General features: G+C 58.1%; 7 non-coding genes and 5 pseudogenes across 7 annotated transcripts; all 12 read right to left on the bottom strand.

Annotated features, from left to right (window-relative positions):
• Positions 1 to 551: 551 nt before the first annotated feature.
• On the bottom strand, positions 552 to 670 carry LOC147329345 (5S ribosomal RNA). The gene has a single exon (XR_015129449.1). It is a non-coding gene; the product is annotated as a 5S ribosomal RNA (ribosomal RNA).
• A 1,687-nt stretch (positions 671 to 2,357) lies between these two features.
• LOC147329344 (5S ribosomal RNA) lies at positions 2,358 to 2,476 on the bottom strand (annotated as a pseudogene).
• A 1,293-nt stretch (positions 2,477 to 3,769) lies between these two features.
• On the bottom strand, positions 3,770 to 3,888 carry LOC147329343 (5S ribosomal RNA). Its single transcript, XR_015129448.1, has one exon. It is a non-coding gene; the product is annotated as a 5S ribosomal RNA (ribosomal RNA).
• Positions 3,889 to 7,847: 3,959 nt separating this feature from the next.
• Positions 7,848 to 7,966, bottom strand: LOC147329342 (5S ribosomal RNA; annotated as a pseudogene).
• A 3,023-nt stretch (positions 7,967 to 10,989) lies between these two features.
• On the bottom strand, positions 10,990 to 11,108 carry LOC147329341 (5S ribosomal RNA; annotated as a pseudogene).
• Positions 11,109 to 11,807: 699 nt separating this feature from the next.
• LOC147329340 (5S ribosomal RNA) lies at positions 11,808 to 11,926 on the bottom strand (annotated as a pseudogene).
• Positions 11,927 to 13,212: 1,286 nt separating this feature from the next.
• On the bottom strand, positions 13,213 to 13,331 carry LOC147329339 (5S ribosomal RNA). Its single transcript, XR_015129447.1, has one exon. It is a non-coding gene; the product is annotated as a 5S ribosomal RNA (ribosomal RNA).
• Positions 13,332 to 14,186: 855 nt separating this feature from the next.
• On the bottom strand, positions 14,187 to 14,305 carry LOC147329338 (5S ribosomal RNA; annotated as a pseudogene).
• Positions 14,306 to 14,929: 624 nt separating this feature from the next.
• LOC147329337 (5S ribosomal RNA) lies at positions 14,930 to 15,048 on the bottom strand. The gene has a single exon (XR_015129766.1). It is a non-coding gene; the product is annotated as a 5S ribosomal RNA (ribosomal RNA).
• Positions 15,049 to 16,304: 1,256 nt separating this feature from the next.
• LOC147329336 (5S ribosomal RNA) lies at positions 16,305 to 16,423 on the bottom strand. The gene has a single exon (XR_015129446.1). It is a non-coding gene; the product is annotated as a 5S ribosomal RNA (ribosomal RNA).
• Positions 16,424 to 18,575: 2,152 nt separating this feature from the next.
• LOC147329335 (5S ribosomal RNA) lies at positions 18,576 to 18,694 on the bottom strand. Its single transcript, XR_015129445.1, has one exon. It is a non-coding gene; the product is annotated as a 5S ribosomal RNA (ribosomal RNA).
• A 1,056-nt stretch (positions 18,695 to 19,750) lies between these two features.
• LOC147329334 (5S ribosomal RNA) lies at positions 19,751 to 19,869 on the bottom strand. Its single transcript, XR_015129444.1, has one exon. It is a non-coding gene; the product is annotated as a 5S ribosomal RNA (ribosomal RNA).
• Between the last annotated feature and the right edge of the window lie 788 nt (positions 19,870 to 20,657).

Below are 20,657 nucleotides of genomic sequence, written 5' to 3'. Positions count from 1 at the left end.
CCCTGGTGTGGTGTAAGTGGCCTGAGCAAGTGCCACAGGCCCTGGTGTGGTGTAAGTGGCCTAAGCCAGAGCCACAGGCCCTGGTGTGGTGTAAGTGGCCTCAATAGCAAATAAGGCCCTGGTGTGGTGTAAGTGGCCTGAGCAAGAACCACAGGGCCTGGTGTGGTGTAAGTGGCCTCAGCCAGCAGCAAAAGGGCCCTGGTGTGGTGTAGGTGGCCTGAGCAAGAGCCACAGGCCCTGGTGTGGTGTAAGTGGCCTGAGCAAGAGCCACAGACCCTGGTGTGGTGTAATTGGCCTCAGCCAGCAGCCACAGGCCCTGGTGTGGTGAAAGTGGCCTCAGCCAGAGCCACAGGCCCTGATGTGGTGTAAGTGGCCCCAGCCGGTCCCTCAGGCCCTTGTGTGGTGTAGGTTGCATCAGCTAGCAGCACAAGACATTGGAAAAGAGCCAAAAGCAGTGTCGTTAATGTGCCCTCATTAATGGGCAGCTGCTTTTGGTCTTTTAATACACCCCTTCTCTGGATCAAAAGCGGTTCAATGACATGAAAATGAAAGGCTTACAGCACCAGGTATTCCCAGGCAGTCTCCCATCCAAGTACTAACCAAGCCCAGCCCTGCTTAGCTTCCGAGATCAGACGAGGTCGGGCGTGCTCAGGGTGGTATGGCCGTAAGCTGCTGGCTCCAGCACAATGTCTCAATTTATGGATTCAAGTGATTAGGTGGCAAGTACCTGAAGTTACGAAGACAATGCTATAACCATACCTGCATGTTTGCATAATACCCTAACCCAAAGGCTCAGTTTGGCATTTATCCAACAGCACAGGCCCTGGATTGTTGAAGATGGCCTCAGGAACCAGCACAGGGCCTGGTGTGTTGTACATGGCCACAGCAAGCAGCACAGGGCCTGGTTTGGTGAAGATGGCCTCAGCCAGAAGCACAGGGCCTGGTGTGATATGAGTGGCCTGAGCAAGAGCCACAGGCCCTGGTGTGGTGTAAGTGGCCAGAGCAAGAGCCACAGGCCCTGGTGTGGTGTAAGTGGCCTGAGCAAGAGCCACAGGCCCTGGTGTGGTGTAGGTGGCCTCAGCCAGCAGCCACAGGCCCTGGTGTGGTGTAGGTGGCCTCAGCCAGCAGCCACAAGCCCTTGTGTGGTGTAAGTGGCCTCAGCCAGCAGCCACAGGCCCTGGTGTGGTGTAAGTGGCCTCAGCCAGTGCCACAGGCCCTGGTGTGGTGTAAGTGGCCTGAGCAAGAGCCACAGACCATGGTGTGGTGTAATTGGCCTCAATAGCAACTAAGGCCCTGGTGTGGTGTAGGTGGCCTAAGCCAGCAGCCACAGGCCCTGGTGTGGTGTAAGTGGCCTCAGCCAGCAGCCACAGGCCCTGGTGTGGTGTAAGTGGCCTCAGCCAGCAGCCACAGGCCCTGGTGTGGTGTAAGTGGCCTCAGCCAGAAGCACAGGGCCTGGTGTGATATGAGTGGCCTGAGCAAGAGCCACAGGCCCTGGTGTGGTGTAAGTGGCCTGAGCAAGAGCCACAGGCCCTGGTGTGGTGTAAGTGGCCTCAATAGCAAATAAGGCCCTGGTGTGGTGTAAGTGGCCTGAGCAAGAACCACAGGGCCTGGTTTGGTGAAGATGGCCTCGGCCAGAAGCGCAGGGCCTGGTGTGATGTGAGTGGCCTGAGCAAGAGCCACAGGCCCTGGTGTGGTGTATGTGGCCTCATTCAGCAGCCACAGGCCCTGGTGTGGTGTAAGTGGCCTCAGCCAGTAGCCACATGCACTGGTGTGGTGTAAGTGGCCTCAGCCAGCAGCAAAAGGGCCCTGGTGTGGTGTAGGTGGCCTCAGCCAGCAGCCACAGGCCCTGGTGTGGTGTAAGTGGCATCAATAGCAACTAAGGCCCTGGTGTGGTGTAAGTGGCTTCAGCCAGCAGCCACAGGCCCTGGTGTGGTGTAAGTGGCCTCAGCCAGCAGCCACAGGCCCTGGTGTGGTGTAGGTGGCCTCAGCCAGCAGCCACAGGCCCTGGTGTGGTGTAAGTGGCCTCAATAGCAACTAAGGCCCTGGTGTGGTGTAAGTGGCTTCAGCCAGCAGCCACAGGCTCTGGTGTGGTGTAACTGGCCTCAGCCAGCAGCCACAGGCCCTGGTGTGGTGTAAGTGGCCTCAGCCAGAGCCACAGGCCCTGATGTGGTGTAAGTGGCCCCAGCCGGTCACTCAGGCCCTGGTGTGGTGTAGGTGGCATCAGCTAGCAGCACAAGACATTGGAAAACAGCCAAAAGCAGTGTCGTTAATGTGCCCTCATTAATGGGCAGCTGCTTTTGGTCTTTTAATACACCCCTTCTCTGGATCAAAAGCGGTTCAATGACATGAAAATGGAAGGCTTACAGCACCAGGTATTCCCAGGCAGTCTCCCATCCAAGTACTAACCAAGCCCAGCCCTGCTTAGCTTCCGAGATCAGACGAGGTCGGTCGTGCTCAGGGTGGTATGGCCGTAAGCTGCTGGCTCCAGCACAATGTCTCAATTTATGGATTCAAGTGATTAGGTGGCAAGTACCTGAAGTTACGAAGACAATGCTATAACCATACCTGCATGTTTGCATAATACCCTAACCCAAAGGCTCAGTTTGGCATTTATCCAACAGCACAGGCCCTGGATTGTTGAAGATGGCCTCTAGAACCAGCACAGGACCTGGTGTGTTTTACATGGCCACAGCAAGCAGCACAGGGCCTGGTTTGGTGAAGATGGCCTCAGCAAGCAGCCACATGCCCTGGTTTGGTGTAAGTGGCCTCAGCTAGCAGCCACAGGCCCTGGTGTGGTATGAGTGGCCTCAGCCAGCAGCCACAGGCCCTGGTGTGGTCTAAGTGGCCTCAGCCAGTGCCACAGGCCCTGGTGTGGTGTAAGTGGCCTAAGCCAGAGCCACAGGCCCTGGTGTGGTGTAAGTGGCCTAAGCCAGAGCCACAGGCACTGGTGTGGTGTAAGTGGCCTCAATAGCAAATAAGGCCCTGGTGTGGTGTAAGTGGCCTGAGCAAGAACCACAGGGCCTGGTTTGGTGAAGATGGCCTCGGCCAGAAGCGCAGGGCCTGGTGTGATGTGAGTGGCCTGAGCAAGAGCCACAGGCCCTGGTGTGGTGTAAGTGGCCTCATTCAGCAGCCACAGGCCCTGGTGTGGTGTAAGTGGCCTCAGCCAGGAGCCACATGCACTGGTGTGGTGTAAGTGGCCTCAGCCAGCAGCACAGGCCCTGGTGTGGTGTAGGTGGCCTCAGCCAGCAGCCACAGGCCCTGGTGTGGTGTAAGTGGCATCAATAGCAACTAAGGCCCTGGTGTGGTGTAAGTGGCTTCAGCCAGCAGCCACAGGCCCTGGTGTGGTGTAAGTGGCCTCAGCCAGCAGCCACAGGCCCTGGTGTGGTGTAGGTGGCCTCAGCCAGCAGCCACAGGCCCTGGTGTGGTGTAAGTGGCCTCAGTAGCAACTAAGGCCCTGGTGTGGTGTAAGTGGCTTCAGCCAGCAGCCACAGGCTCTGGTGTGGTGTAACTGGCCTCAGCCAGCAGCCACAGGCCCTGGTGTGGTGTAAGTGGCCTCAGCCAGAGCCACAGGCCCTGATGTGGTGTAAGTGGCCCCAGCCGGTCACTCAGGCCCTGGTGTGGTGTAGGTGGCATCAGCTAGCAGCACAAGACATTGGAAAACAGCCAAAAGCAGTGTCGTTAATGTGCCCTCATTAATGGGCAGCTGCTTTTGGTCTTTTAATACACCCCTTCTCTGGATCAAAAGCGGTTTAATGACATGAAAATGAAAGGCTTACAGCACCAGGTATTCCCAGGCAGTCTCCCATCCAAGTACTAACCAAGCCCAGCCCTGCTTAGCTTCCGAGATCAGACGAGGTCGGGCGTGCTCAGGGTGGTATGGCCGTAAGCTGCTGGCTCCAGCACAATGTCTCAATTTATGGATTCAAGTGATTAGGTGGCAAGTACCTGAAGTTACGAAGACAATGCTATAACCATACCTGCATGTTTGCATAATACCCTAACCCAAAGGCTCAGTTTGGCATTTATCCAACAGCACAGGCCCTGGATTGTTGAAGATGGCCTCAGGAACCAGCACAGGGCCTGGTGTGTTGTACATGGCCACAGCAAGGAGCACAGGGCCTGGTTTGGTGAAGATGGCCTCGGCCAGAAGCGCAGGGCCTGGTGTGATGTGAGTGGCCTGAGCAAGAGCCACAGGCCTTGGTGTGGTGTAAGTGGCCTCAGCCAGCAGCCACAGGCCCTGGTGTGGTGTAAGTCGCCTCAGCCAGAAGCCACAGGCACTGGTGTGGTGTAAGTGGCCTCAGCCAGCAGCCACAGGCCCTGGTGTGGTGTAGGTGGCCTCAGCCAGCAGCCACAGGCCCTGGTGTGGTGTAGGTGGCCTCAGCCAGCAGCCACAGGCCCTGGTGTGGTGTAAGTGGCCTCAGCCAGCAGCCACAGGCCCTGGTGTGGTGTAAGTGGCCTGAGCAAGAGCCACAGGCCCTGGTGTGGTGTAAGTGGCCTCAGCCAGCAGCCACAGGCCCTGGTGTGGTGTAAGTGGCCTGAGCAAGTGCCACAGGCCCTGGTGTGGTGTAAGTGGCCTGAGCAAGAACCACAGGGCCTGGTTTGGTGAAGATGGCCTCGGCCAGAAGCGCAGGGCCTGGTGTGATGTGAGTGGCCTGGGCAAGAGCCACAGGCCCTGGTGTGGTGTAAGTGGCCCCAGCCGGTCACTCAGGCCCTGGTGTGGTGTAGGTGGCATCAGCCAGCAGCCACAGGCCCTGGTGTGGTGTAAGTCGCCTCAGCCAGAAGCCACAGGCACTGGTGTGGTGTAAGTGGCCTCAGCCAGCAGCAAAAGGGCCCTGGTGTGGTGTAAGTCGCCTCAGCCAGCAGCCACAGGCCCTGGTGTGGTGTAGGTGGCCTCAGCCAGCAGCCACAGGCCCTGGTGTGGTGTAAGTGGCCTCAGCCAGTGCCACAGGCCCTGGTGTGGTGTAAGTCGCCTCAGACAGAAGCCACAGGCACTGGTGTGGTGTAAGTGGCCTGAGCAAGAGCCACAGACCCTGGTGTGGTGTAATTGGCCTCAGCCAGCAGCCACAGGCCCTGGTGTGGTGTAAGTCGCCTCAGACAGAAGCCACAGGCACTGGTGTGGTGTAAGTGGCCTCAGCCAGCAGCAAAAGGGCCCTGGTGTGGTGTAAGTCGCCTCAGCCAGCAGCCACAGGCCCTGGTGTGGTGTAGGTGGCCTCAGCCACCAGCCACAGGCCCTGGTGTGGTGTAAGTGGCCTCAGCCAGCAGCCACAGGCCCTGGTGTGGTGTAAGTGGCCTGAGCAAGAGCCACAGACCCTGGTGTGGTGTAATTGGCCTCAGCCAGCAGCCACAGGCCCTGGTGTGGTGTAAGTCGCCTCAGCCAGCAGCCACAAGCCCTTGTGTGGTGTAATTGGCCTCAGCCAGCAGCCACAGGCCCTGGTGTGGTGTAAGTCGCCTCAGACAGAAGCCACAGGCACTGGTGTGGTGTAAGTGGCCTCAGCCAGCAGCCACAGGCCCTGGTGTGGTGTAAGTCGCCTCAGCCAGAAGCCACAGGCACTGGTGTGGTGTAAGTGGCCTCAGCCAGCAGCCACAGGCCCTGGTGTGGTGTAGGTGGCCTCAGCCAGCAGCCACAGGCCCTGGTGTGGTGTAGGTGGCCTCAGCCAGCAGCCACAGGCCCTGGTGTGGTGTAAGTGGCCTCAGCCAGCAGCCACAGGCCCTGGTGTGGTGTAAGTGGCCTGAGCAAGAGCTACAGGCCCTGGTGTGGTGTAAGTGGCCTCAGCCAGCAGCCACAGGCCCTGGTGTGGTGTAAGTGGCCTGAGCAAGTGCCACAGGCCCTGGTGTGGTGTAAGTGGCCTGAGCAAGAACCACAGGGCCTGGTTTGGTGAAGATGGCCTCGGCCAGAAGCGCAGGGCCTGGTGTGATGTGAGTGGCCTGAGCAAGAGCCACAGGCCCTGGTGTGGTGTAAGTGGCCCCAGCCGGTCACTCAGGCCCTGGTGTGGTGTAGGTGGCATCAGCCAGCAGCCACAGGCCCTGGTGTGGTGTAAGTCGCCTCAGCCAGAAGCCACAGGCACTGGTGTGGTGTAAGTGGCCTCAGCCAGCAGCAAAAGGGCCCTGGTGTGGTGTAAGTCGCCTCAGCCAGCAGCCACAGGCCCTGGTGTGGTGTAGGTGGCCTCAGCCAGCAGCCACAGGCCCTGGTGTGGTGTAAGTGGCCTCAGCCAGCAGCCACAGGCCCTGGTGTGGTGTAAGTGGCCTCAGCCAGCAGCCACAGGTCCTGGTGTGGTGTAAGTGGCCTCAGCCAGTGCCACAGGCCCTGGTGTGGTGTAAGTGGCCTGATCAAGAGCCACAGACCCTGGTGTGGTGTAATTGGCCTCAGCCAGCAGCCACAGGCCCTGGTGTGGTGTAAGTCGCCTCAGACAGAAGCCACAGGCACTGGTGTGGTGTAAGTGGCCTCAGCCAGCAGCAAAAGGGCCCTGGTGTGGTGTAAGTCGCCTCAGCCAGCAGCCACAGGCCCTGGTGTGGTGTAGGTGGCCTCAGCCACCAGCCACAGGCCCTGGTGTGGTGTAAGTGGCCTCAGCCAGCAGCCACAGGCCCTGGTGTGGTGTAAGTGGCCTGAGCAAGAGCCACAGACCCTTGTGTGGTGTAATTGGCCTCAGCCAGCAGCCACAGGCCCTGGTGTGGTGTAAGTCGCCTCAGCCAGCAGCCACAAGCCCTTGTGTGGTGTAATTGGCCTCAGCCAGTGCCACAGGCCCTGGTGTGGTGTAAGTCGCCTCAGCCAGCAGCCACAGGCCCTGGTGTGGTGTAGGTGGCCTCAGCCACCAGCCACAGGCCCTGGTGTGGTGTAAGTGGCCTCAGCCAGCAGCCACAGGCCCTGGTGTGGTGTAAGTGGCCTGAGCAAGAGCCACAGGGCCTGGTTTGGTGAAGATGGCCTCGGCCAGAAGCGCAGGGCCTGGTGTGATGTGAGTGGCCTGAGCAAGAGCCACAGGCCCTGGTGTGGTGTAAGTGGCCTCAGCCAGCAGCCACAGGCCCTGGTGTGGTGTAAGTCGCCTCAGCCAGAAGCCACAGGCACTGGTGTGGTGTAAGTGGCCTCAGCCAGCAGCAAAAGGGCCCTGGTGTGGTGTAAGTCGCCTCAGCCAGCAGCCACAGGCCCTGGTGTGGTGTAGATGGCCTCAGCCAGCAGCCACAGGCCCTGGTGTGGTGTAAGTGGCCTCAGCCAGCAGCCACAGGCCCTGGTGTGGTGTAAGTGGCCTCAGCCAGAAGCACAGGGCCTGGTGTGATATGAGTGGCCTGAGCAAGAGCCACAGGCCCTGGTGTGGTGTAAGTGGCCTGAGCAAGAGCCACAGGCCCTGGTGTGGTGTAAGTGGCCTGAGCAAGAGCCACAGGCCCTGGTGTGGTGTAGGTGGCCTCAGCCAGCAGCCACAGGCCCTGGTGTGGTGTAGGTGGCCTCAGCCAGCAGCCACAAGCCCTTGTGTGGTGTAAGTGGCCTCAGCCAGCAGCCACAGGCCCTGGTGTGGTGTAAGTGGCCTCGGCCAGTGCCACAGGCCCTGGTGTGGTGTAAGTGGCCTGAGCAAGAGCCACAGACCATGGTGTGGTGTAATTGGCCTCAATAGCAACTAAGGCCCTGGTGTGGTGTAAGTGGCCTCAGCCAGAGCCACAGGCCCTGATGTGGTGTAAGTGGCCCCAGCCGGTCACTCAGGCCCTGGTGTGGTGTAGGTGGCATCAGCTAGCAGCACAAGACATTGGAAAACAGCCAAAAGCAATGTCGTTAATGTGCCCTCATTAATGGGCAGCTGCTTTTGGTCTTTTAATACACCCCTTCTCTGGATCAAAAGCGGTTCAATGACATTAAAATGAAAGGCTTACAGCACCAGGTATTCCCAGGCAGTCTCCCATCCAAGTACTAACCAAGCCCAGCCCTTCTCGGCTTCCGAGATCAGACGAGGTCGGGCGTGCTCAGGGTGGTATGGCCGTAAGCTGCTGGCCCCAGCACAATGTCTCAATTTATGGATTCAGGTGATTAGGTGGCAAGTACCTGAAGTTACGAAGACAATCCTATAACCCTACCTTCATGTTTGCATAATACCCTAACCCAAAGGCTCAGTTTAGCATTTATCCAACAGCACAGGCCCTGGATTGTTGAAGATGGCCTCGGGAACCAGCACAGGGCCTGGTGTGTTGTACATGGCCACAGCTAGCAGCACAGGGCCTGGTTTGGTGAAGATGGCCTCGGCCAGAAGCGCAGGGCCTGGTGTGATGTGAGTGGCCTGAGCAAGAGCCACAGGCCCTGGTGTGGTGTAATTGGCCTCAATAGCAACTAAGGCCCTGGTGTGGTGTAAGTGGCCTGAGCAAGAGCCACATACCCTGGTGTGGTGTAATTGGCCTCAATAGCAACTAAGGCCCTGGTGTGGTGTAGGTGGCCTCAGCCAGCAGCCACAGGCCCTGGTGTGGTGTAAGTGGCCACAGCCAGCAGCCACAGGCCCTGGTGTGGTGTAAGTGGCCTGAGCAAGAGCCACAGGCCCTGGTGTGGTGTAAGTGGCCTGAGCAAGAGCCACAGACCCTGGTGTGGTGTAATTGGCCTCAATAGCAACTAATGCCCTGGTGTGGTGTAAGTGGCCTGAGCAAGAGCCACAGGCCCTGGTGTGGTGTAAGTGGCCTCAGCCAGCAGCCACAGGCCCTGGTGTGGTGTAAGTGGCCTGAGCAAGTGCCACAGGCCCTGGTGTGGTGTAAGTGGCCTGAGCAAGAACCACAGGGCCTGGTTTGGTGAAGATGGCCTCGGCCAGAAGCGCAGGGCCTGGTGTGATGTGAGTGGCCTGAGCAAGAGCCACAGGCCCTGGTGTGGTGTAAGTGGCCTCAGCCAGCAGCCACAGGCACTGGTGTGGTGTAAGTGGCCTCAGCCAGCAGCAACAGGCCCTGGTGTGGTGTAAGTCGCCTCAGCAAGCAGCCACAGGCCCTGGTGTGGTGTAGGTGGCCTCAGCCAGCAGCCACAGGCCCTGGTGTGGTGTAAGTGGCCTCAGCCAGCAGCCACAGGCCCTGGTGTGGTGTAGGTGGCCTCAGCAAGAGCCACAGACCCTGGTGTGGTGTAATTGGCCTCAATAGCAACTAAGGCCCTGGTGTGGTGTATGTGGCCTCAGGCAGCAGCCACAGGCCCTGTTGTGGTGTAACTGGCCTCAGCCAGAGCCACAGGCCCTGATGTGGTGTAAGTGGCCCCAGCCGGTCACTCAGGCCCTGGTGTGGTGTAGGTGGCCTCAGCCAGCCGCCACAGGCCCTGGTGTGGTGTAAGTGGCCTCAGCCAGCAGCCACAGGCCCTGGTGTGGTGTAAGTGGCCTCAGCCAGCAGCCACAGGCCCTGGTGTGGTGTAAGTGGCCTGAGCAAGAGCCACAGGCCCTGGTGTGGTGTAAGTGGCCTGAGCAAAAGCCACATGCCCTGGTGTGGTGTAAGTGGTCTCAGCCAGCAGCCACAGGCCCTGGTGTGGTGTAGGTGGCCTCAGCCAGCAGCCAAAGGCCCTTGTGTGGTGTAAGTGGCCTCAGCCAGCAGCCACAGGCCCTGGTGTGGTGTAAGTGGCCTCAGCCAGTGCCACAGGCCCTGGTGTGGTGTAAGTGGCCTGAGCAAGAGCCACAGACCCTGGTGTGGTGTAATTGGCCTCAATAGCAACTAAGGCCCTGGTGTGGTGTAGGTGGCCTCAGCCAGCAGCCACAGGCCCTTGTGTGGTGTAAGTGGCCTCAGCCAGCAGCCACAGGCCCTGGTGTGGTGTAACTGGCCTGAGCAAGAGCCACAGGCCCTGTTGTGGTGTAGATGGCCTCAGCCAGCAGCCACAGGCCCTGGTGTGGTCTAAGTGGCCTCAGCCAGAAGCACAGGGCCTGGTGTGATATGAGTGGCCTGAGCAAGAGCCACAGGCCCTGGTGTGGTGTAAGTGGCCTGAGCAAGAGCCACAGGCCCTGGTGTGGTGTAGGTGGCCTCAGCCAGCAGCCACAGGCCCTGGTGTGGTGTAGGTGGCCTCAGCCAGCAGCCACAAGCCCTTGTGTGGTGTAAGTGGCCTCAGCCAGCAGCCACAGGCCCTGGTGTGGTGTAAGTGGCCTCAGCCAGTGCCACAGGCCCTGGTGTGGTGTAAGTGGCCTGAGCAAGAGCCACAGACCCTGGTGTGGTGTAATTGGCCTCAATAGCAACTAAGGCCCTGGTGTGGTGTAGGTGGCCTCAGCCAGCAGCCACAGGCCCTTGTGTGGTGTAAGTGGCCTCAGCCAGCAGCCACAGGCCCTGGTGTGGTGTAACTGGCCTGAGCAAGAGCCACAGGCCCTGTTGTGGTGTAGATGGCCTCAGCCAGCAGCCACAGGCCCTGGTGTGGTCTAAGTGGCCTCAGCCAGAAGCACAGGGCCTGGTGTGATATGAGTGGCCTGAGCAAGAGCCACAGGCCCTGGTGTGGTGTAAGTGGCCTGAGCAAGAGCCACAGGCCCTGGTGTGGTGTAGGTGGCCTCAGCCAGCAGCCACAGGCCCTGGTGTGGTGTAGGTGGCCTCAGCCAGCAGCCACAAGCCCTTGTGTGGTGTAAGTGGCCTCAGCCAGCAGCCACAGGCCCTGGTGTGGTGTAAGTGGCCTCAGCCAGTGCCACAGGCCCTGGTGTGGTGTAAGTGGCCTGAGCAAGAGCCACAGACCATGGTGTGGTGTAATTGGCCTCAATAGCAACTAAGGCCCTGGTGTGGTGTAAGTGGCCTCAGCCAGCAGCCACAGGCCCTGGTGTGGTGTAAGTGGCCTCAGCCAGCAGCCACAGGCCCTGGTGTGGTGTAAGTGGCCTCAGCCAGAGCCACAGGCCCTGATGTGGTGTAAGTGGCCCCAGCCGGTCACTCAGGCCCTGGTGTGGTGTAGGTGGCATCAGCTAGCAGCACAAGACATTGGAAAACAGCCAAAAGCAATGTCGTTAATGTGCCCTCATTAATGGGCAGCTGCTTTTGGTCTTTTAATACACCCCTTCTCTGGATCAAAAGCGGTTCAATGACATGAAAATGAAAGGCTTACAGCACCAGGTATTCCCAGGGAGTCTCCCATCCAAGTACTAACCAAGCCCAGCCCTGCTCAGCTTCCGAGATCAGACGAGGTCGGGCGTGCTCAGGGTGGTATGGCCGTAAGCTGCTGGCCCCAGCACAATGTCTCAATTTATGGATTCAGGTGATTAGGTGGCAAGTACCTGAAGTTACGAAGACAATCCTATAACCCTACCTTCATGTTTGCATAATACCCTAACCCAAAGGCTCAGTTTAGCATTTATCCAACAGCACAGGCCCTGGATTGTTGAAGATGGCCTCAGGAACCAGCACAGGGCCTGGTGTGTTGTACATGGCCACAGCTAGCAGCACAGGGCCTGGTTTGGTGAAGATGGCCTCGGCCAGAAGCGCAGGGCCTGGTGTGATGTGAGTGGCCTGAGCAAGAGCCACAGGCCCTGGTGTGGTGTAAGTGGCCTGAGCAAGAGCCACAGGCCCTGGTGTGGTGTAAGTGGCCTCAATAGCAAATAAGGCCCTGGTGTGGTGTAAGTGGCCTCAGCCAGCAGCCACAGGCCCTGGTGTGGTGTAAGTGGCCTCAGCCAGTGCCACAGGCCCTGGTGTGGTGTAAGTGGCCTGAGCAAGAGCCAAAGACCCTGGTGTGGTGTAATTGGCCTCAATAGCAACTAAGGCCCTGGTGTGGTGTAGGTGGCATCAGCTAGCAGCACAAGACATTGGAAAACAGCCAAAAGCAATGTCGTTAATGTACCCTCATTAATGGGCAGCTGCTTTTGGTCTTTTAATACACCCCTTCTCTGGATCAAAAGCGGTTCAATGACATGAAAATGAAAGGCTTGCAGCACCAGGTATTCCCAGGCAGTCTCCCATCCAAGTACTAACCAAGCCCAGCCCTGCTTAGCTTCCGAGATCAGACGAGGTCGGGAGTGCTCAGGGTGGTATGGCCGTAAGCTGCTGGCGCCAGCACAATGTCTCAATTTATGGATTCAAGTGATTAGGTGGCAAGTACCTGAAGTTACGAAGATAATCCTATAACCATACCTGCATGTTTGCATAATACCCTAACCCAAAGGCTCAGTTTGGCATTTATCCAACAGCACAGGCCCTGGATTGTTGAAGATGGCCTCAGGAACCAGCACAGGGCCTGGTGTGTTGTACATGGCCACAGCAAGCAGCACAGGGCCTGGTTTGGTGAAGATGGCCTCGGCCAGAAGCACAGGGCCTGGTGTGATATGAGTGGCCTGAGCAAGAGCCACAGGCCCTGTTGTGTTGTAAGTGTCCTCAGCCAGCAGCCACAGGCCCTGGTGTGGTGTAGGTGGCCTCAGCCAGCAGCCACAGGCCCTTGTGTGGTGTAAGTGGCCTCAGCCAGCAGCCACAGGCCCTGGTGTGGTGTAAGTGGCCTCAGCCAGTGCCACAGGCCCTGGTGTGGTGTAATTGGCCTCAATAGCAACTAAGGCCCTGGTGTGGTGTAAGTGGCCTCAGCCAGCAGCCACAGGCCCTGGTGTGGTGTAAGTGGCCTCAGCCAGTGCCACAGGCCCTGGTGTGGTGTAAGTGGCCTCAATAGCAACTAATGCCCTGGTGTGGTGTAGGTGGCCTCAGCCAGCAGCCACAGGCCCTGGTGTGGTGTAAGTGGCCTGAGCAAGTGCCACAGGCCTGGTGTGGTGTAAGTGGCCTGAGCAAGACCACAGACCCTGGTGTGGTGTAATTGGCCTCAATAGCAACTAAGGCCCTGGTGTGGTGTAGGTGGCCTCAGCCAGCAGCCACAGGCCCTGGTGTGGTGTAAGTGGCCTCAGCCAGAGCCACAGGCCCTGATGTGGTGTAAGTGGCCCCAGCCGGTCACTCAGGCCCTGGTGTGGTCTAAGTTGCCTCAGCCAGAAGCACAGGGCCTGGTGTGATATGAGTGGCCTGAGCAAGAGCCACAGGCCCTGGTGTGGTGTAAGTGGCCTGAGCAAGAGCCACAGACCATGGTGTGGTGTAAGTGGCCTGAGCAAGAGCCACAGGCCCTGGTGTGGTGTAAGTGGCCTGAGCAAGAGCCACAGGCCCTGATGTGGTGTAAGTGGCCCCAGCCGGTCACTCAGGCCCTGGTGTGGTGTAGGTGGCATCAGCTAGCAGCACAAGACATTGGAAAACAGCCAAAAGCAGTGTCGTTAATATGCCCTCATTAATGGGCAGCTGCTTTTGGTCTTTTAATACACCCCTTCTCTGGATCAAAAGCGGTTCAATGACATGAAAATGAAAGGCTTACAGCACCAGGTATTCCCAGGCAGTCTCCCATCCAAGTACTAACCAAGCCCAGCCCTGCTTAGCTTCCGAGATCAGACGAGGTCGGGCGTGCTCAGGGTGGTATGGCCGTAAGCTGCTGGCCCCAGCACAATGTCTCAATTTATGGATTCAAGTGATTAGGTGGCAAGTACCTGAAGTTACGAAGACAATCCTATAACCATACCTGCATGTTTGCATAATACCCTAACCAAAAGGCTCAGTTTGGCATTTATCCAACAGCACAGGCCCTGGATTGTTGAAGATGGCCTCAAGAACCAGCACAGGACCTGGTGTGTTTTACATGGCCACAGCAAGCAGCACAGGGCCTGGTTTGGTGAAGATGGCCTCAGCAAGCAGCCACAGGCCCTGGTTTGGTGTAAGTGGCCTCAGCTAGCAGCCACAGGCCCTGGTGTGGTGTGAGTGGCCTCAGCCAGCAGCCACAGGCCCTGGTGTGGTCTAAGTGGCCTCAGCCAGTGCCACAGGCCCTGGTGTGGTGTAAGTGGCCTGAGCAAGAGCCACAGGCCCTGGTGTGGTGTAAGTGGCCTCAGCCAGCAGCCACAGGCCCTGGTGTGGTGTAAGTGGCCTGAGCAAGAGCCACAGGCCCTGGTGTGGTGTAATTGGCCTCAATAGCAACTAAGGCCCTGGTGTGGTGTAAGTGGCCTCAGCCAGCAGCCACAGGCCCTGGTGTGGTGTAAGTGGCCTCAGCCAGCAGCCACAGGCCCTGGTGTGGTGTAAGTGGCCTCAGCCAGAGCCACAGGCCCTGATGTGGTGTAAGTGGCCCCAGCCGGTCACTCAGGCCCTGGTGTGGTGTAGGTGGCATCAGCTAGCAGCACAAGACATTGGAAAACAGCCAAAAGCAATGTCGTTAATGTGCCCTCATTAATGGGCAGCTGCTTTTGGTCTTTTAATACACCCCTTCTCTGGATCAAAAGTGGTTCAATGACATGAAAGGCTTACAGCACCAGGTATTCCCAGGCAGTCTCCCATCCAAGTACTAACCAAGCCCAGCCCTGCTCAGCTTCCGAGATCAGACGAGGTCAGGCGTGCTCAGGGTGGTATGGCCGTAAGCTGCTGGCCCCAGGACAATGTCTCAATTTATGGATTCAGTTGATTAGGTGGCAAGTACCTGAAGTTACGAAGACAATCCTATAACCCTACCTTCATGTTTGCATAATACCCTAACCCAAAGGCTCAGTTTAGCATTTATCCAACAGCACAGGCCCTGGATTGTTGAAGATGGCCTCAGGAACCAGCACAGGGCCTGGTGTGTTGTACATGGCCACAGCTAGCAGCACAGGGCCTGGTTTGGTGAAGATGGCCTCGGCCAGAAGCGCAGGGCCTGGTGTGATGTGAGTGGCCTGAGCAAGAGCCACAGGCCCTGGTGTGGTGTAAGTGGCCTCAGCCAGCAGCCACAGGCCCTGGTTTGGTGTAAGTCGCCTCAGCCAGAACCCACAGGCCCTGGTGTGGTGTAACTTGCCTCAGCCAGAGCCACAGCCCCTGATGTGGTGTAAGTGGCCCCAGCCGGTCACTCAGGCCCTGGTGTGGTGTAGGTGGCATCAGCTAGCAGCACAAGACATTGGAAAAGAGCCAAAAGCAATGTGATTAATGTGCCCTTATTAATGGGCAGCTGCTTTTGGTCTTTTAATACACCCCTTCTCTGGATCAAAAGCGGTTCAATGACATGAAAATGAAAGGCTTACAGCACCAGGTATTCCCAGGCAGTCTCCCATCCAAGTACTAACCAAGCCCAGCCCTGCTTAGCTTCCGAAATCAGACGAGGTCGGGCGTGCTCAGGGTGGTATGGCCGTAAGCTGCTGGGCCCAGCACAATGTCTCAATTTATGGATTCAAGTGATTAGGTGGCAAGTACCTGAAGTTACGAAGACAATCCTATAACCATACCTGCATGTTTGCATAATACCCTAACCCAAAGGCTCAGTTTGGCATTTATCCAACAGCACAGGCCCTGGATTGTTGAAGATGGCCTCAGGAAACAGCACAGGGCCTGGTGTGTTGTACATGGCCACAGCAAGCAGCACAGGGCCTGGTTTGGTGAAGATGGCCTCAGCCAGAAGCACAGGGCCTGGTGTGATATGAGTGGCCTGAGCAAGAGCCACAGGCCCTGGTGTGGTGTAAGTGGCCTGAGCAAGAGCCACAGGCCCTGGTGTGGTGTAGGTGGCCTCAGCCAGCAGCCACAGGCCCTGGTGTGGTGTAGGTGGCCTCAGCCAGCAGCCACAAGCCCTTGTGTGGTGTAAGTGGCCTCAGCCAGCAGCCACAGGCCCTGGTGTGGTGTAAGTGGCCTCAGCCAGTGCCACAGGCCCTGGTGTGGTGTAAGTGGCCTGAGCAAGAGCCACAGACCATGGTGTGGTGTAATTGGCCTCAATAGCAACTAAGGCCCTGGTGTGGTGTAGGTGGCCTAAGCCAGCAGCCACAGGCCCTGGTGTGGTGTAAGTGGCCTCAGCCAGCAGCCACAGGCCCTGGTGTGGTGTAAGTCGCCTCAGCCAGAAGCCACAGGCACTGGTGTGGTGTAAGTGGCCTCAGCCAGCAGCAAAAGGGCCCTGGTGTGGTGTAAGTCGCCTCAGCCAGCAGCCACAGGCCCTGGTGTGGTGTAGATGGCCTCAGCCAGCAGCCACAGGCCCTGGTGTGGTGTAAGTGGCCTCAGCCAGCAGCCACAGGCCCTGGTGTGGTCTAAGTTGCCTCAGCCAGAAGCACAGGGCCTGGTGTGATATGAGTGGCCTGAGCAAGAGCCACAGGCCCTGGTGTGGTGTAAGTGGCCTGAGCAAGAGCCACAGACCATGGTGTGGTGTAAGTGGCCTGAGCAAGAGCCACAGGCCCTGGTGTGGTGTAAGTGGCCTGAGCAAGAGCCACAGGCCCTGATGTGGTGTAAGTGGCCCCAGCCGGTCACTCAGGCCCTGGTGTGGTGTAGGTGGCATCAGCTAGCAGCACAAGACATTGGAAAACAGCCAAAAGCAGTGTCGTTAATATGCCCTCATTAATGGGCAGCTGCTTTTGGTCTTTTAATACACCCCTTCTCTGGATCAAAAGCGGTTCAATGACATGAAAATGAAAGGCTTACAGCACCAGGTATTCCCAGGCAGTCTCCCATCCAAGTACTAACCAAGCCCAGCCCTGCTTAGCTTCCGAGATCAGACGAGGTCGGGCGTGCTCAGGGTGGTATGGCCGTAAGCTGCTGGCCACAGCACAATGTCTCAATTTATGGATTCAAGTGATTAGGTGGCAAGTACCTGAAGTTACGAAGACAATCCTATAACCATACCTGCATGTTTGCATAATACCCTAACCCAAAGGCTCAGTTTGGCATTTATCCAACAGCACAGGCCCTGGATTGTTGAAGATGGCCTCAGGAACCAGCACAGGGCCTGGTGTGTTGTACATGGCCACAGCAAGCAGCACAGGGCCTGGTTTGGTGAAGATGGCCTCGGCCAGAAGCGCAGGGCCTGGTGTGATATGAGTGGCCTGAGCAAGAGCCACAGGCCTTGGTGTGGTGTAAGTGGCCTCAGCCAGCAGCCACAGGCCCTGGTGTGGTGTAAGTCGCCTCAGCCAGAAGCCACAGGCACTGGTGTGGTGTAAGTGGCCTCAGCCAGCAGCCACAGGCCCTGGTGTGGTGTAGTTGGCCTCAGCCAGCAGCCACAGGCCCTGGTGTGGTGTAGGTGGCCTCAGCCAGCAGCCACAGGCCCTGGTGTGGTGTAAGTGGCCTGAGCAAGAGCCACAGGCCCTGGTGTGGTGTAAGTGGCCTGAGCAAGAGCCACAGACCCTGGTGTGGTGTAATTGGCCTCAATAGCAACTAATGCCCTGGTGTGGTGTAGGTGGCCTCAGCCAGCAGCCACAGGCCCTGGTGTGGTGTAAGTGGCCTCAGCCAGCAGCCACAGGCCCTGGTGTGGTGTAAGTGGCCTGAGCAAGTGCCACAGGCCTGGTGTGGTGTAAGTGGCCTCAGCCAGCAGCCACAGGCCCTGGTGTGGTCTAAGTGGCCTCAGCCAGTGCCACAGGCCCTGGTGTGGTGTAAGTGGCCTGAGTAAGAGCCACAGGCCCTGGTGTGGTGTAAGTGGCCTCAGCCAGCAGCCACAGGCCCTGGTGTGGTGTAAGTGGCCTGAGCAAGTGCCACAGGCCCTGGTGTGGTGTAAGTGGCCTAAGCCAGAGCCACAGGCCCTGGTGTGGTGTAAGTGGCCTGAGCAAGAGCCACAGGGCCTGGTTTGGTGAAGATGGCCTCGGCCAGAAGAGCAGGGCCTGGTGTGATGTGAGTGGCCTGAGCAAGAGCTACATACCCTGGTGTGGTGTAATTGGCCTCAATAGCAACTAAGGCCCTGGTGTGGTGTAAGTGGCCTGAGCAAGAGCCACATACCCTGGTGTGGTGTAATTGGCCTCAATAGCAACTAAGGCCCTGGTGTGGTGTAGGTGGCCTCAGCCAGCAGCCACAGGCCCTGGTGTGGTGTAAGTGGCCCCAGCCGGTCACTCAGGCCCTGGTGTGTTTTACATGGCCACAGCAAGCAGCACAGGGCCTGGTTTGGTGAAGATGGCCTCAGCAAGCAGCCACAGGCCCTGGTTTGGTGTAAGTGGCCTCAGCCAGCAGCCACAGGCCCTGGTGTGGTGTAAGTGGCCTCAGCCAGCAGCCACAGGCCCTGGTGTGGTCTAAGTGGCCTCAGCCAGTGCCACAGGCCCTGGTGTGGTGTAAGTGGCCTGAGTAAGAGCCACAGGCCCTGGTGTGGTGTAAGTGGCCTCAGCCAGCAGCCACAGGCCCTGGTGTGGTGTAAGTGGCCTGAGCAAGTGCCACAGGCCCTGGTGTGGTGTAAGTGGCCTAAGCCAGAGCCACAGGCCCTGGTGTGGTGTAAGTGGCCTGAGCAAGAGCCACAGGGCCTGGTTTGGTGAAGATGGCCTCGGCCAGAAGCGCAGGGCCTGGTGTGATGTGAGTGGCCTGAGCAAGAGCCACAGGCCCTGGTGTGGTGTAATTGGCCTCAATAGCAACTAAGGCCCTGGTGTGGTGTAAGTGGCCTGAGCAAGAGCCACATACCCTGGTGTGGTGTAATTGGCCTCAATAGCAACTAAGGCCCTGGTGTGGTGTAGGTGGCCTCAGCCAGCAGCCACAGGCCCTGGTGTGGTGTAAGTGGCCTCAGCCAGAGCAACAGGCCCTGATGTGGTGTAAGTGGCCCCAGCCGGTCACTCAGGCCCTGGTGTGGTGTAGGTGGCATCAGCTAGCAGCACAAGACATTGGAAAACAGCCAAAAGCAATGTCGTTAATGTGCCCTCATTAATGGGGAGCTGCTTCTGGTCTTTTAATACACCCCTTCTCTGGATCAAAAGCGGTTCAATGACATGAAAATGAAAGGCTTACAGCACCAGGTATTCCCAGGCAGTCTCCCATCCAAGTACTAACCAAGCCCAGCCCTGCTTAGCTTCCGAGATCAGACGAGGTCGGGCGTGCTCAGGGTGGTATGGCCGTAAGCTGCTGGCCCCAGCACAATGTCTCAATTTATGGATTCAAGTGATTAGGTGGCAAGTACCTGAAGTTACGAAGACAATCCTATAACCATACCTGCATGTTTGCATAATACCCTGACCAAAAGGCTCAGTTTGGCATTTATCCAACAGCACAGGCCCTGGATTGTTGAAGATGGCCTCAAGAACCAGCACAGGACCTGGTGTGTTTTACATGGCCACAGCAAGCAGCACAGGGCCTGGTTTGGTGAAGATGGCCTCAGCAAGCAGCCACAGGCCCTGGTTTGGTGTAAGTGGCCTCAGCTAGCAGCCACAGGCCCTGGTGTGGTGTGAGTGGCCTCAGCCAGCAGCCACAGGCCCTGGTGTGGTCTAAGTGGCCTCAGCCAGTGCCACAGGCCCTGGTGTGGTGTAAGTGGCCTGAGCAAGAGCCACAGGCCCTGGTGTGGTCTAAGTGGCCTCAGCCAGTGCCACAGGCCCTGGTGTGGTGTAAGTGGCCTGAGCAAGAGCCACAGGCCCTGGTGTGGTGTAAGTGGCCTGAGCAAGTGCCACAGGCCCTGGTGTGGTGTAAGTGGCCTAAGCCAGAGCCACAGGCCCTGGTGTGGTGTAAGTGGCCTCAATAGCAAATAAGGCCCTGGTGTGGTGTAAGTGGCCTGAGCAAGAACCACAGGGCCTGGTGTGGTGTAAGTGGCCTCAGCCAGCAGCAAAAGGGCCCTGGTGTGGTGTAGGTGGCCTGAGCAAGAGCCACAGGCCCTGGTGTGGTGTAAGTGGCCTGAGCAAGAGCCACAGACCCTGGTGTGGTGTAATTGGCCTCAGCCAGCAGCCACAGGCCCTGGTGTGGTGAAAGTGGCCTCAGCCAGAGCCACAGGCCCTGATGTGGTGTAAGTGGCCCCAGCCGGTCCCTCAGGCCCTTGTGTGGTGTAGGTTGCATCAGCTAGCAGCACAAGACATTGGAAAAGAGCCAAAAGCAGTGTCGTTAATGTGCCCTCATTAATGGGCAGCTGCTTTTGGTCTTTTAATACACCCCTTCTCTGGATCAAAAGCGGTTCAATGACATGAAAATGAAAGGCTTACAGCACCAGGTATTCCCAGGCAGTCTCCCATCCAAGTACTAACCAAGCCCAGCCCTGCTTAGCTTCCGAGATCAGACGAGGTCGGGCGTGCTCAGGGTGGTATGGCCGTAAGCTGCTGGCTCCAGCACAATGTCTCAATTTATGGATTCAAGTGATTAGGTGGCAAGTACCTGAAGTTACGAAGACAATGCTATAACCATACCTGCATGTTTGCATAATACCCTAACCCAAAGGCTCAGTTTGGCATTTATCCAACAGCACAGGCCCTGGATTGTTGAAGATGGCCTCAGGAACCAGCACAGGGCCTGGTGTGTTGTACATGGCCACAGCAAGCAGCACAGGGCCTGGTTTGGTGAAGATGGCCTCAGCCAGAAGCACAGGGCCTGGTGTGATATGAGTGGCCTGAGCAAGAGCCACAGGCCCTGGTGTGGTGTAAGTGGCCAGAGCAAGAGCCACAGGCCCTGGTGTGGTGTAAGTGGCCTGAGCAAGAGCCACAGGCCCTGGTGTGGTGTAGGTGGCCTCAGCCAGCAGCCACAGGCCCTGGTGTGGTGTAGGTGGCCTCAGCCAGCAGCCACAAGCCCTTGTGTGGTGTAAGTGGCCTCAGCCAGCAGCCACAGGCCCTGGTGTGGTGTAAGTGGCCTCAGCCAGTGCCACAGGCCCTGGTGTGGTGTAAGTGGCCTGAGCAAGAGCCACAGACCATGGTGTGGTGTAATTGGCCTCAATAGCAACTAAGGCCCTGGTGTGGTGTAGGTGGCCTAAGCCAGCAGCCACAGGCCCTGGTGTGGTGTAAGTGGCCTCAGCCAGCAGCCACAGGCCCTGGTGTGGTGTAAGTCGCCTCAGCCAGAAGCCACAGGCACTGGTGTGGTGTAAGTGGCCTCAGCCAGCAGCAAAAGGGCCCTGG

The sequence above is a fragment of the Aulonocara sp. 'chitande type north' Nkhata Bay genome, linkage group LG5 (genome assembly GCF_057382095.1).
Source record: "Aulonocara sp. 'chitande type north' Nkhata Bay isolate Kocher_YH1m ecotype deep benthic linkage group LG5, A_spYH_male_GT1.1, whole genome shotgun sequence".
Classification (NCBI taxonomy): domain Eukaryota; kingdom Metazoa; phylum Chordata; class Actinopteri; order Cichliformes; family Cichlidae; genus Aulonocara; species Aulonocara sp. 'chitande type north' Nkhata Bay.
This window is presented reverse-complemented; position numbering and strand designations above follow the sequence as displayed.